This window comes from Hipposideros armiger, unplaced genomic scaffold (genome assembly GCF_001890085.2).
Source record: "Hipposideros armiger isolate ML-2016 unplaced genomic scaffold, ASM189008v1 scaffold_124, whole genome shotgun sequence".
Classification (NCBI taxonomy): domain Eukaryota; kingdom Metazoa; phylum Chordata; class Mammalia; order Chiroptera; family Hipposideridae; genus Hipposideros; species Hipposideros armiger.
Window position 1 is genome coordinate 2,888,910 of NW_017731474.1, and position 12,236 is coordinate 2,901,145.

A 12,236-nucleotide genomic window follows, 5' to 3' on the forward strand; every position below is an offset into this window, starting at 1 on the left:
TTGGTTCTGTCCAGCCCCCATCGCTCCATGTCATTCAGGCAGGGCATTGTGCAGGTGCTTGGTGTTAATTCCATATCTGAGGCTGTCGCAGTCGCCCTGTGAACACATTTATTGCGTGCCATGGTCTTAACTCATTTATTTCTCACAGCCCCTCTGTTAGGCGGGCATCGTTGTTATCCCCACTGCACAGAGGAAGAAACTGAGGCACAGAGAAGCCTAGCTTTCTTCCTGCCCTCCTATTACTAGCAATCATTTTAATTTAATAGGTATTGACTTGATAGTGGCAATTTCTAGAGATTTTTTTTTCCCTAAATGATCTTCTGGACCATTTACTCACTAAGCAATTCATATGTTTGTTTCATACCATAACATACGATGCAGACACAGCCAGGAAGAGACTACTGGAAGTCACTGATCTTAGACCCGGCTATGCCATGGAGCAGATGGCCTGAATGGTCGTGTTTATAGGGGACACCTGTAGTTTTCAGATCTTTTACTGGCCTCTGACCTCAGGCCTGTGGTTCTATAAAACACCCCACATTTCCTTTCAAAGCAAAGGCATCAACAGGCATCCCTTCTCAGGTGACTCTTTAAAGGAGTTTCAATAGCCCATTCAGTTTGAATACCTGTGGAGCAAATTCCAAATTGCGTATTATATCTTCTGTCATGACTACAAATAGAAATTAAAAATGGAAGTCAACATGCAATGCCTCTATTGATCACGAGGAAGAATCTGGGCAGCATGGTAGCAGCTCTCACACTGCGTTTGAGATCCACTCCTCCCTTTTGACCTTAATAGAACCTGGAGTGAGATTTGACTACAGACATGAGCAGGGTAGGAGGCCAGAGCCAGGTGCTGGATGACGGCAATGGCATTAGCAAAGCACCTACAGTACTGCACTGGAATAAGAACCTCGGATTACTGGGAGATTGCTGGCAGACAACACTGGGAAATTAGGATGCGGCAGGCAGATGAAATTGACTAAGGCAAGTGGTTCAACATTTAGGCTGTTAATCCCAAGTGTTGTCACCATGCTGTTTTTATAGTAGCTGGCTTATACTGTAGTGGTGGGAGAGGGTCACCAGGAAACTAGGCTGCACGGCACTGGGCTGGCTCATTATGAGCCAAAGAAATGAGCCAAAGAAATCCAAGCCAACTGTCATTGTTAAGAGATGGAGAAGGAGCAGCGAGTGCCTGGTTCCCTGCTCTGTTCTTACCCTGTGATCCTAGTGACAACACACTGTGTGTTTCCAATTTCCCCCCAATGCCATGATTTTCAAGAGTTCTGCCCATTTGTCCTCTTAGGATGTGTTAGTCCAACGCAGGTTGGAAATGCTACTATTGGGTCATCGGGAAAGTCATGACACATTTTTGCATTGAAAAACATAGAAAAATACATTATGACTTTCCCGACGACCCACTATTTCAGTTATCCTCAGGTAGTCTCACAGGTTCTTCCATCTCACTTCCCTCTCCCCTCACCTCTGGAAATCCTTTATACCCTTCAATGAAATTGAAGGGTATAAATCCTTTATACCCTTCAATTTCAAGAGTCAACCTGGAAGGCGGGGGAAATGTCCCCTTGTCCTTTCAGTCCACCTTGTATTTTTCAGACCCCAATGTTGTTGGTCCTTATAATTCTCTCAGTCTCTTTCTTATCACAACCAGAATCCAGTGACGAAAAGCAAAAAAATTTCACCTATTCCTAAGTGTCTCAAGACACTGGAGACAATGTGTATAAATCCACAAAATTAGAAAACTAGGCTCCAACAATATGTACATCTTCAATGTGCATCTCAGAGGCTGCTTTTCTGTAAGTCTTCCCCAACTTTCTGGTTCTCCCTATGCTAAGCTGGATTTAATTTTCTCTCCTTTGTGCTTCCTGTATTATAACATGCACCCAGCTCTTGTATTTATCTTTATTATTTGTGTTCATGTCTGACCTTGACTGAAAGCTCCCTGAGGGTAGTATTCATGTCTTCTTCATCCCTGCTGCTTCTGTATCACCTTGCACAGTGCCTGTGCAAAGTGGATATGTATAACGTCTTGCTGAATTGAAGTAGATTAAAAGTCTGCCATAGTCCAGGTTGAACTGAGAACATCAGACATTTCTGGAAACCTGAAGATTTGTGTGGTGTATTGAGGCAGCTGTAGATGAGCCCTCCAAGGAGGGAGAGACACTTGCAGGTCTGGATGTTTCTACACCAAGCCAGTTCAGATCTACAGTTAACACTTGAGCAAGTTGGGGGTTAGGGGCACAGTCAAAAATCTGTGCATAAGTTTGACTCCCCCAAAACTTAACTACTGATAGCCAACTGTTGACTGGAAGACTTACCAATAGCAAAAATAGTCAGTTAGCACATATTTTGTATGTTGTGTATATTATATACTATATTCTTACAATGAGGTAAGCTAGAGAAAAGAAAGTGTCATTAAGAAAATCATAAGGAAGAGAAAATACATTTACAACATTTATTGAAAAATATCCAGGATAAGTGGACTTGCGAAATTCAAAGCCCTGTTCAAGGGTCAACTATATTTCCTGCCTAAACAATCAATCCTTCTCATTTTTCTCCTGGGTGATCTCTTTGTCCTTGTTTTTTAGAGATTAACTAAATAACCGTCTCCTTCTCCTTCTTCCTCCTCTTCTTCTCCTTCTTCTTCCCCCCCCCCGCATGCTCTAAAAGCCTCATTAGCACAAACTTTGCTTTTTAGAGAGCTTGGTTTACTAGCGGGGGTTGGAGAGCTCTCTGGGTTCCAGCAAAGTTGATCCCCTTCTCTCCCCTCTCTTTGCCTTAGCCTGGAGATGAACTCATCCCTGCCAGGTAGGCTCTGATCTGGCCACCAGGCTTGGACTTGAACAGCATGAGGAGATGATGGGATAATGTAAGCAACATTTACCTTTAATACCAGATGGTTGAGGGTTACCCTCACCAGCCCCAAGGCAAAGCTTGCCTTTGCTGGTTTGAAATAATAATCTATGATCATTTTTGTATATCTTAAGGACAGGCCCCAGTAGTTCAAAAATTAAAAGTGAAAACAGGATTCTTCTTCTCTTTCTACAGTAATGTTTTAAGTTTTACTTTATTTTCCGTATGTTTTAAAACCTAGGGAATGTTCTGTATCTGCAATGGCCCCTAGCTGAATGAAATAGTTAGACAATCTCTAGATCCTGATATTAATTCCCATCTCTACGTTCTCATGAGAACCTGGCTTTTGGCTATTTAACAGAATTCTTGTGTAGGTAAATATTATAAAAATACAAGGATATGAAATATGAGGGCCTGGTCAAGGGGTTTCTTCTCAGCTCCTGGAGACCCAGCTGGGCCATCTGGGTTCTGGAAGACACTGAAGAAGAGAGGTCTTTGGAAGTAGGTGGCTAGAGTAGACACATCTTATTCAGTCCGTGTGGTCAGTAGAATAGGAACCTGGAAGGAGGGGGGAATGTCCCCTTGTCCTTTCAGTCCACCTTGTATTTTTCAGACCCCAATGTTGTTGGTCCTTATAATTCTCTCAATCTCTTTCTTATCACAACCAGAATCCAGTGACGAAAAGCAAAAAAATTTCACCTATTCCTAAGTGTCTCAAGACACTGGAGAGAATGTGTATAAATCCACAAAATTAGAAAACTAGGCTCCAACAATATGTAACGGGTAAGTTTAACAAGCATCATTTGTGACATAAACAATACACAACATACCTTTCACCCAACAAACCCTTAAGCCTGATTCCATAGGATTAGTTTCCTCTGCCCTGGGATGTCAACTCTGGTAGATTGTACCACTTTTGCCTCCAATCTTATGTAAAAGATACTCCAAGGTCACTGTAGATTGCAAACACAATCTCAATTCAGTTATTAGAATGTAACAGCAAAGATATTCATCAAAACTTTGAACATGACAGCATTCAATAGTTGCCTTCCTTCAGCTCTGACCTGCTTCAGGTATGATCCTTCAGGCTCTACTCCTTTCAGCTGCCCCTCCCTGCTCAGCTCCCCTCTCTACTCACCTTGCCCTCCTGGCACACTTGCCTTACTTGCTGGTTCTTTGCCAAGATCAAAGTTAGGAGAAGGGAACATTATGGTTTTCACTAGGCTGGCAGCTTTGTTATCCCTGGGTCTAAAGCTGCACAGATTAGTTTGTTTGCTAATGATTAAAGCAGACCTTTTCTCCATGGTTGCTTTTTTGGGTTCTTCGAGGTACCCTGCTGAGTTCTTCATCCTGCAGCTTCCATTACCTACATAGATTCATCTCTGTTTCAGTTGGCCATTTGTAACTCCTCCCTCAGCCCATAGGTATCCAGTGACACCCTTCCAACTCCTTCTACAGCAGTCTCCTCACTTCCTGTGTTACCCTACTGGGCAGGAGCCAAGACAAGATGAGCTGGGTCTCTCTCTGGCATGGTTCCCATCAGTTCTCAGGGTCCTTTGCCCAATGAGCCTCAAAATTTTCTAAAGGGGTCCTCAAAACTCTCTTCAGCAGCTTATCACTTTATACCCTTGATGATAGAAGGTGGTACCCCATCATTCTCCCACAAAAGGGAGGATGGGGGTTCATAGTACACAACATTTCTTGCAAAAAAATAAAAGAAAAAAGTAGAGAAAAAGGAAATCAGAAAAGGAAAAAAAATTTTTTTTGCCAATTTTCTTTTTCCACCCTTTCTAATCTTTTATATTTTTGGTCTGGTTAAAAGCTTCAAGATTCATGGGATAAGTTTTCGAGGCCATTTCCTTAGTCCATTTGTATATGGAAGTAAACGTCTTGTATTACTCTCACTTCGCTACATCACATCTGTTTTATTATCCCAGTCGATGCTGAGGCTGGAAAAATATCAATTCTACCGTGCTGCCGCACACGTTACCCCAAGTGGCTCTGATTGGCTAGATGTGTGGCTCTACGCTGCCCCTGCCCAGGGATATCAGGTAAGCCATTTGGGCTTGCCACCTTCAGAAGCCACAGAAGAATAAGCCTGCTGGGATCAGTTCTTTTTATTTACATTGCCCTAGGCAATGCCAGCACTTCTACCCAATTCTTAGAGGTAGAGGCAGGAAGGCTTAGTAGACAGTAGGAAGGGTCTCAGCTCATTTCTGTGAGGGGAGAAATAGAAAATAAGATTTCCTCCCTCCCCAGTGTGTCAATGTACAGGATGTGGGAAGGGAGAGGTGCATCTTCATTGGCATTTAGTGGGGAATCACTAATCACACACCCTAGTCAGCAAGTTCACAAATCCTACTATTGCATATTTCCCTGTATGGGCTATGCCAGCTATTAATATAATATTGCTACATTAAAAACAACCACAAGTTCAATGACCTATCTCTACCAATGTCTATTGGTCATGCTTCAGGGAGTCCTTCGAGACCCATCAGATGGTTCTGCTGATCTGGCTGGGCTCTCTCACTTGAATGGAGATTGAGTGAGTCTTGGCTGATCCAGCCTGACCTCAGCTGGAGTGACAGGGGAGACCTGGCTCTGCTGCATATATAGCTTCTCCTATAACAGGCTAGCTCAGGTAGATAGAGGCATAACAGGGAGTAATATGCAGGGACTCTTGAGGCCTACACTTGGAACCAAGTATACCTCTTTTCAACCTGGATATCCTGTATTTTTTATTTGCTAAATCTGGCAACCTTATACTTTATTTTACTGACCCAAACAAGTCACATGGCTGAATCCCAAGTGGAAGGACAGAGCAGATCACCCTGCCCACAGTGGGAGGCCTTGCCAAGTTATATGGCAATGGGCAAGGATCTAGGGATGGTTCAAGTAATGCAATCAACCTACCACATGGGCTGTTTGTCACCTATTTTCTGGCTAAAACCCATCATATTCATAGTGCTCCTCCTCATGCTCTCTTCCCCTCATTACTAGCAGTAGACATTGACTTTTTTTGAGGATCTTGGTTTCTACTGGCAGGTAAAGCTAAGAAGTGGGCATACTCCCTTGCTAAAATGAATCCTGCCCTTATAAAACTTTCCAATACGGAGGATTCAAATTCTTGCTTTGGCAACACGACAAATTTTGTCACCCTTTTTGGCCTTTCATAGTCTCAAAGAATCAAAATCATAAATGTTAACTCTGAGAATAGTAGAGTATAATGGTGCCAGAATCACTTGTAAGAATGACAAGGTGAGCTGGAAGAAAGAGGCACAGAGCCAAATGGGGGTGAGTGAATTTGAAAGACACATGCAAGGAGTGGCAGGAAGAAGTTGGCAAATGGAACGTAACTCAGGTCATGGTTTCCAAGCCTGCTTAACCATCTGAATGAATCACCTGGCAATATTCTACGTTCCTTAGTTCCCTGTGAGGACTGGGAACTTCTGGTCTGTGTTAACATTAGAGACAGAAATCCAGTTCCTCAGCTGGTTTCTTTACAGGTTTAGGTACATGTTAGTATGAGTGGGATCATGCCCCTTGATAGAACTAAGATTGGCTTGGAAACCTTGCATGAAAACTAATTGCACATACACATTAATCTTTTTTTTTTTCTCAGTTACATTTTGTTAACTTTCTTTGTGTTAGAGATAATGAATACAAAAATTGTATTTGACTAATCATATATTCGCTTACATTTGAGTTGCAAATTTCCCCAGTGAAAAATCATACCAATTCTATATTAGTGTGGAATATTTAGAATTTAGTTCCTGCTTTTGTTAAATCCAATAACCTCACAATTTTCTATTATATGTAAATATTTGTTTTGTGAAAATAAGATTTAAGGATTGAAAGAAGAGAGACTATTAGCATGATTTAATTTTCATTGCTTTCCAAGTAGCAAATACTCATTGACTTAAGGGTGAATAATTTTATTTCTCTGAAAAAGTGTTACAATGAGTGAGGGCTGATATGTTTCCTTGACAAGTACTTTTAAGAAGACTATTTCTAAATGCAAAATGCCAAGCAAAATCTTAGGAAGAAGTTGCATATTTTGTTAGTAAGTTCATAGTGTTCTGCTGTGCACTTTTTCATTTCTTTCATACTCCTTAGGAATCCTTTATCTACTGGGGAATGTTTTTTTCTGCTTTGAATTGACATACTCAATGGAGCAACCACTTTATATACCTGTTTTAAACTCTTGCTTGGTTCATTAAAATGCATTTTTAAGAGCTATATTCCTGTGTAGCTTAGATTTATAACCCAAAATACTCAAAGTCAACAGCACATCGAGTCTGCTATGGTTGATTGAGCAGAAAGAATATTTAGTGCAAAGTACGTAAACTTTATAAGCTTTGACAATAAAGGGTAAAGGTCTATATTTAGAAACTAATATTAGAAAATAATGCCCTTTAATTTTATAGCTTATCATCTCAGTTGAGTCTCAAAATGACCCTTGTGTTATACAGGCAGGTCAGGTTGCCATATCCCCATGCTAATGATGAGAAAACTGAGGCTTAGAGAGGTTGAGTGAATTAGTCCATGTCATCCTGCTGGTATATTGAAGAGCTAGGATAGAAATCCAGGGTTTCTGTCTCCATGTCCTGACTATTCACATTACAGCATTATGATTTTCAAGACAGAAGTGATTAGTTAGGGTCAGGCCTGAGCCTACACAGATATATGTGGCATTGTCTCTTTTTTCAAGGGAGGTTCAGCAGGGAGACAGAAAAGTCATGAAACTTTTGCAGTACAATTTGCTGAAGACAATAATAAGAACTATAGAATGAGGCTCTGAGGAAAGGAGGGCTTAATTCTGTCAGGAGTTGGGGTGGGGAGGAGTTTATCTTCTTGTGTTTAGGAGGTGTTTTGGTCTAGGGCAGTATTTCTCTTCCACAAGACCTGTACACGAAAACAAATATTTTTTTCTGACTGTGTTCAGGAGACCGAGCAATTGAGGAATTTAGTTGATGGTACTGAATATGGTAGCTAAGCAAGAAAATCTGTGGCAATTGAAGAATTCTTGGTTGAGGAGTAAGGAGCATTTCCAGGGAAAGGCAGCAGGGTTAGGGCTTGTGGGTTAACATGGCTCCAGAACTTCGACCCCACCTGGAGCCTCAGGAAGCCATTGTCAGGTGGCATTTTCCAAAGATGGCCACAGCAATATCTTTTGTCCCTTGTGCTCTTCTACAATGGGACCTTCTGCTGCCCCAAGGGGTTGAGTCTACTTTTTCTCCCCTTGAACCGGTAGACTTGTGACTGCTTCAACCAACAGAATATGCAAAAGGAATGCTGTGTGATTTCTAAGACATGAAACTGTTTGCTGGGACACTCTTATTTATTCAAATGAAATCAATACTGTCAAGGATGAACTAAGCCTTTAATGTATCTTATATCTATCATCTATCTATCTATATTCTATCAATCAATTGATCTGTCATCTATCATCTATCTATCATCTATATCTACTCTTTATTAATATGAGAGAAAATGCTTCTATTGGAATTAGTTCTATTTTACTGTATGTTCTTTTACTACTGAAGTCAATTATGGATATGTGAAATTGGTTTGTACAAATGACCACAATGAAAATTGAAATTGAAAATGAATCCATTTGTTTATTAGGAAGACTAGAGAAAGAAAAAAGCTGGTGAGAAAAAGGGGAAATGTTATACCCTATCTTGAAATCTTGAAATAGTTTAATGTTTACATAATCCTTTTCTTTTTGTTTTTTGTTTTTGTTTTTCTATCTCTCTGGCTTCTCCTACTCAGTTTTTTTTTTTTTTTAAGATTTTTATTGGGGAATTGGGGGATGGGAACAGCACTGGGGAATTGGGGGAAGGAGAACAGACAAGTTGGTGTCCTTTTGTTCTTCAGTCTAGTTGTGGAGGATGTTGCTTCACTGGCCTAAGTTGGCACCATCATTGCGCTCTTCCCGGGGGAAGCAGATCAGTTGCTGGCTTCTGGACGGTTGCTCACTGCGGCTGCTGGCTACACACGGTAGCCCATGGCAAACCCACTGCAGCAGGGTCTGCAGCCTACGCCGTCGCCAGCGACTTACCACAGTCCAGCTCCAGGTTGAGCTGTTGTTCAGCATCTTAGCTGTAGAGGGCAGTGTCACTGGCCCTCATATGTGGGATCAGAACCAGGGCCCTCTGGCATCCCAAGCCAGTTCTTAACCAATGCGCCACTCCGACTCAGTTTTTTTGTAGCCTTTTTTTGCTCTGTCCATCCCTTACTTTTTGGTGTTCTCCATGATTACAGCAGCAGCTCAGCTCGGGCCGGGACTCGAACCGCTGTTGCTCTTAACCAACTGAGCCACTTGGCCGGCCCTTCCCTTTCCTTTTAATTCGTTTTTCTTCCCTTATTTTCCCTTTCTTTCTCCCTCCCACATTCTGCAAGCATAATCTTATCCCCTCTTTTGGCTTAATTGTTATTTATTGCCAACAGTCATTAACTCCACAAACATTTATTGAGTGCCTTCTGTGTGCCAGGCATTCTTCTAAGAGCTGAGGATACAGTTATAACTTAACATTTTTAGTGGTTTTATGTTTGTGAATTTTATTTTCAACTGGCAGTAATCACCACCAAAATTCAAATATTATTATATAAATTTATATTAACATAAAATATGTGTTCTGAAGATGATGAGTGTTTGGGAAAGAATGAGTAACTGGTTAACAGCTTGAGCCAGCAGACTTTTCCTACCTCTCAACTTGGAAAGAGTATGTGTTTATCTTGGTATTAGGGTAGCAAGATTGATGAGAAAATAATTTTCTCTTTTGACACATATAGCACTGGGGTAGGATGCAATTGGGAAGTCCTCTATGATGACAGCTGTTAATGGCAGAAAACCTATTTAAGGCAGATGCCAGGAGGGAAAGAAGTAGGAAGTGTCATCTTACTCTGGTCTACTTGGCTCTCATACGTTACGGATTGTACTGGATCACTGTGAGCCAGGTTTCTGGACTTTAGATTATCTTGATTGACTTCTTTCTTGGCCTGGAGTTATTTAGTAACGTAATAGGGACTTTTCAGAGGAATAACTAGGAAAAATACTACAAAATCATTCATGCGATTGAAAGCAGACATCATTGGTGATATTTACATTGGGCAGAGACTGTGCTTTATTTTGGGTTATATATTAGGACATTCTGGGCTTCCAACAAATTCTAACTCTAATGCAATTTGCCAAATTATTTGATTTGGAAAGATGCAGAAAAGCAAATTTTACATTGTCACATGACTTTTACTTTCAATTCACTGAGGAACTTAAAAGTCAACATGAAGGCGCATCCCCACCAGTGTTGTTAAAAAAAAAAATCCCCCGTTTATCTTAAAAATTAAAAAGCCCATCTAAATAAAAATAAACAGACAACATCTTTTCATAGACTATTTGTTTCTAGATTTTCTGAGTATTTTTTTATTTTTCATTATCATGCTACTTAGGACTCCTTTTGCTTTTGAATTTAAGGCACCAAAGGGCTTTGTTCTGAAACTATCTTCCACCAAAGCAGCAGCTGGTCAGTTACACACACAAAGAGTGCTTAACTTTTACAAAGCTTAGCATCCTCTTACATCCATGTTCTGCTATTTGCTAAAACCAGTCATTATTAATTATCTTCAACTGCATCACAACTGTCTCCTGAAGTGATCACTGGCATGTTAATACCAAAGATTTGTTTATAGGTCAATTATTAAAGCACACCCAACCCTAGTGATGGGTTTTGTTGCAGGCAGCTCATTTGAGTTTCCTTTTGTATTGCTTGGTCAAGAAGTTGCCGGTTAAACTGAGGAGAAAACACAAATGTATCCGTGATATGGGTGCAATAGAAAATAGACAGGAGAAATTCGTATAGTGGAGTGCATCTTCGGGTAGTGGCAGTATCGAAACTCATACAATTTCTGTGAAGCATGATAACTTCTGAGTATAACAGCGTGGAAGGGAGTCAACACCTACTGAAATACCATGTGTGAAGCTCTGGGCTAAGATTTTCTTGATCTTTGTTATTTAAATCTCACAACATAATTAAGAAGTGATTATTATCCCTAACTCACTGATGAGAAAGCTAAAGTTCAAAGACGTGAAACAGTCTATGCCGATCACACAGTTAGTAAATGAAAGAGCCAGTATTTAAACTTAAATCTGAATCCAAAAGCTTTGCTTTTTTCCAGTGTATTATGAACGCCAAACTACATGTGGTATCCTTAGGCTATTTTATTTCACAATGCCTCAGGAAACAGTGGCAAAGGCATCCTAACAATTGCTTTAAATGTGACACTTGACCTCCCTAAGTGAGACAACCAGAGAGAACCTTCACAGAAAATGAGGGAAACAATTTAAGGTTTCCAAACGCCAACCCAAGAAATGGTCTTGACAGTCAAACTGACAATCCCTATCCACACCACAAAACAACCACCTCAAAACCCTAGTCTCTTATTCTCCTGTTACAACCAAAGAGAAAAGGGAAGCATTATGCTGATTTTTCTGTGTATTGAAAGGAAAAGATGAGATGGATGATTGTGAAGATGCTGCATTTCAATGGTACGGTTCGACCTTCACCTTCCACTAATTGGCTTCTGAATGCTTTTCCTCAAGACTTAATCAGAAGCATCCTACCTGGTGCTTTAGCAGTGTGAAGACTTTTCATTGTTGTTGTTCAATCAGTTCTTAAAAAAAAAAAAAGGAAAAAACTTAATTCAAAGTTTAGTTTCAATATGCTTGAATTTGAATCTCATATTTCTTAGCGGAGGCACATTTTTTCCTTTGGATCAGAAAGCATTTCCTGGCTGCTATCAAGAGTAAGAAATACGGTCCTGAGACAGATGTCTGTTTCCTCTGCCAGGCTGGTGTGGAGCCGACCCCGGGCTCCTCTCCCATCTGAGCAGCGGGGGAAGCAGCAAGGATAGATCAAACATTCTGCCTAAAACACTGTTTTCTCACCCAGGGGTTCTTGCCACATCCAGTGTCTTTTAAAATAGTAGCAAAATGGCTGTCAAGGTACGTGGCATTGTGGAAGGGCTCTAAGCTTGTGAAACATGCCTATCCTGAGAGCTGGACAAGCTTTGAGCTGGGTCAGACTTGGGTTTGAATGTCAGCCCTAATGGATTATAAGCAGCTTTGTCTAGGGATAGTGATGGGGCAGAATGTTGAACAAGACCTTTCCTGTGATCTTGGAATTTTAATTAAGGCTCATAATCGAAGGCAATGGGTGGTGAGTGCCCATTCTTTATAAGGGGAGTTCTAGACATTTCTCTGTAGACTGAATTAGGAAGTGGTAAAACTAGACTTTAAACTCCATTCCCCCATTGCCCAGCTCCAGTCTCTATAAGAGAAAGTTCAATATGTGGTAGAGAAGAAG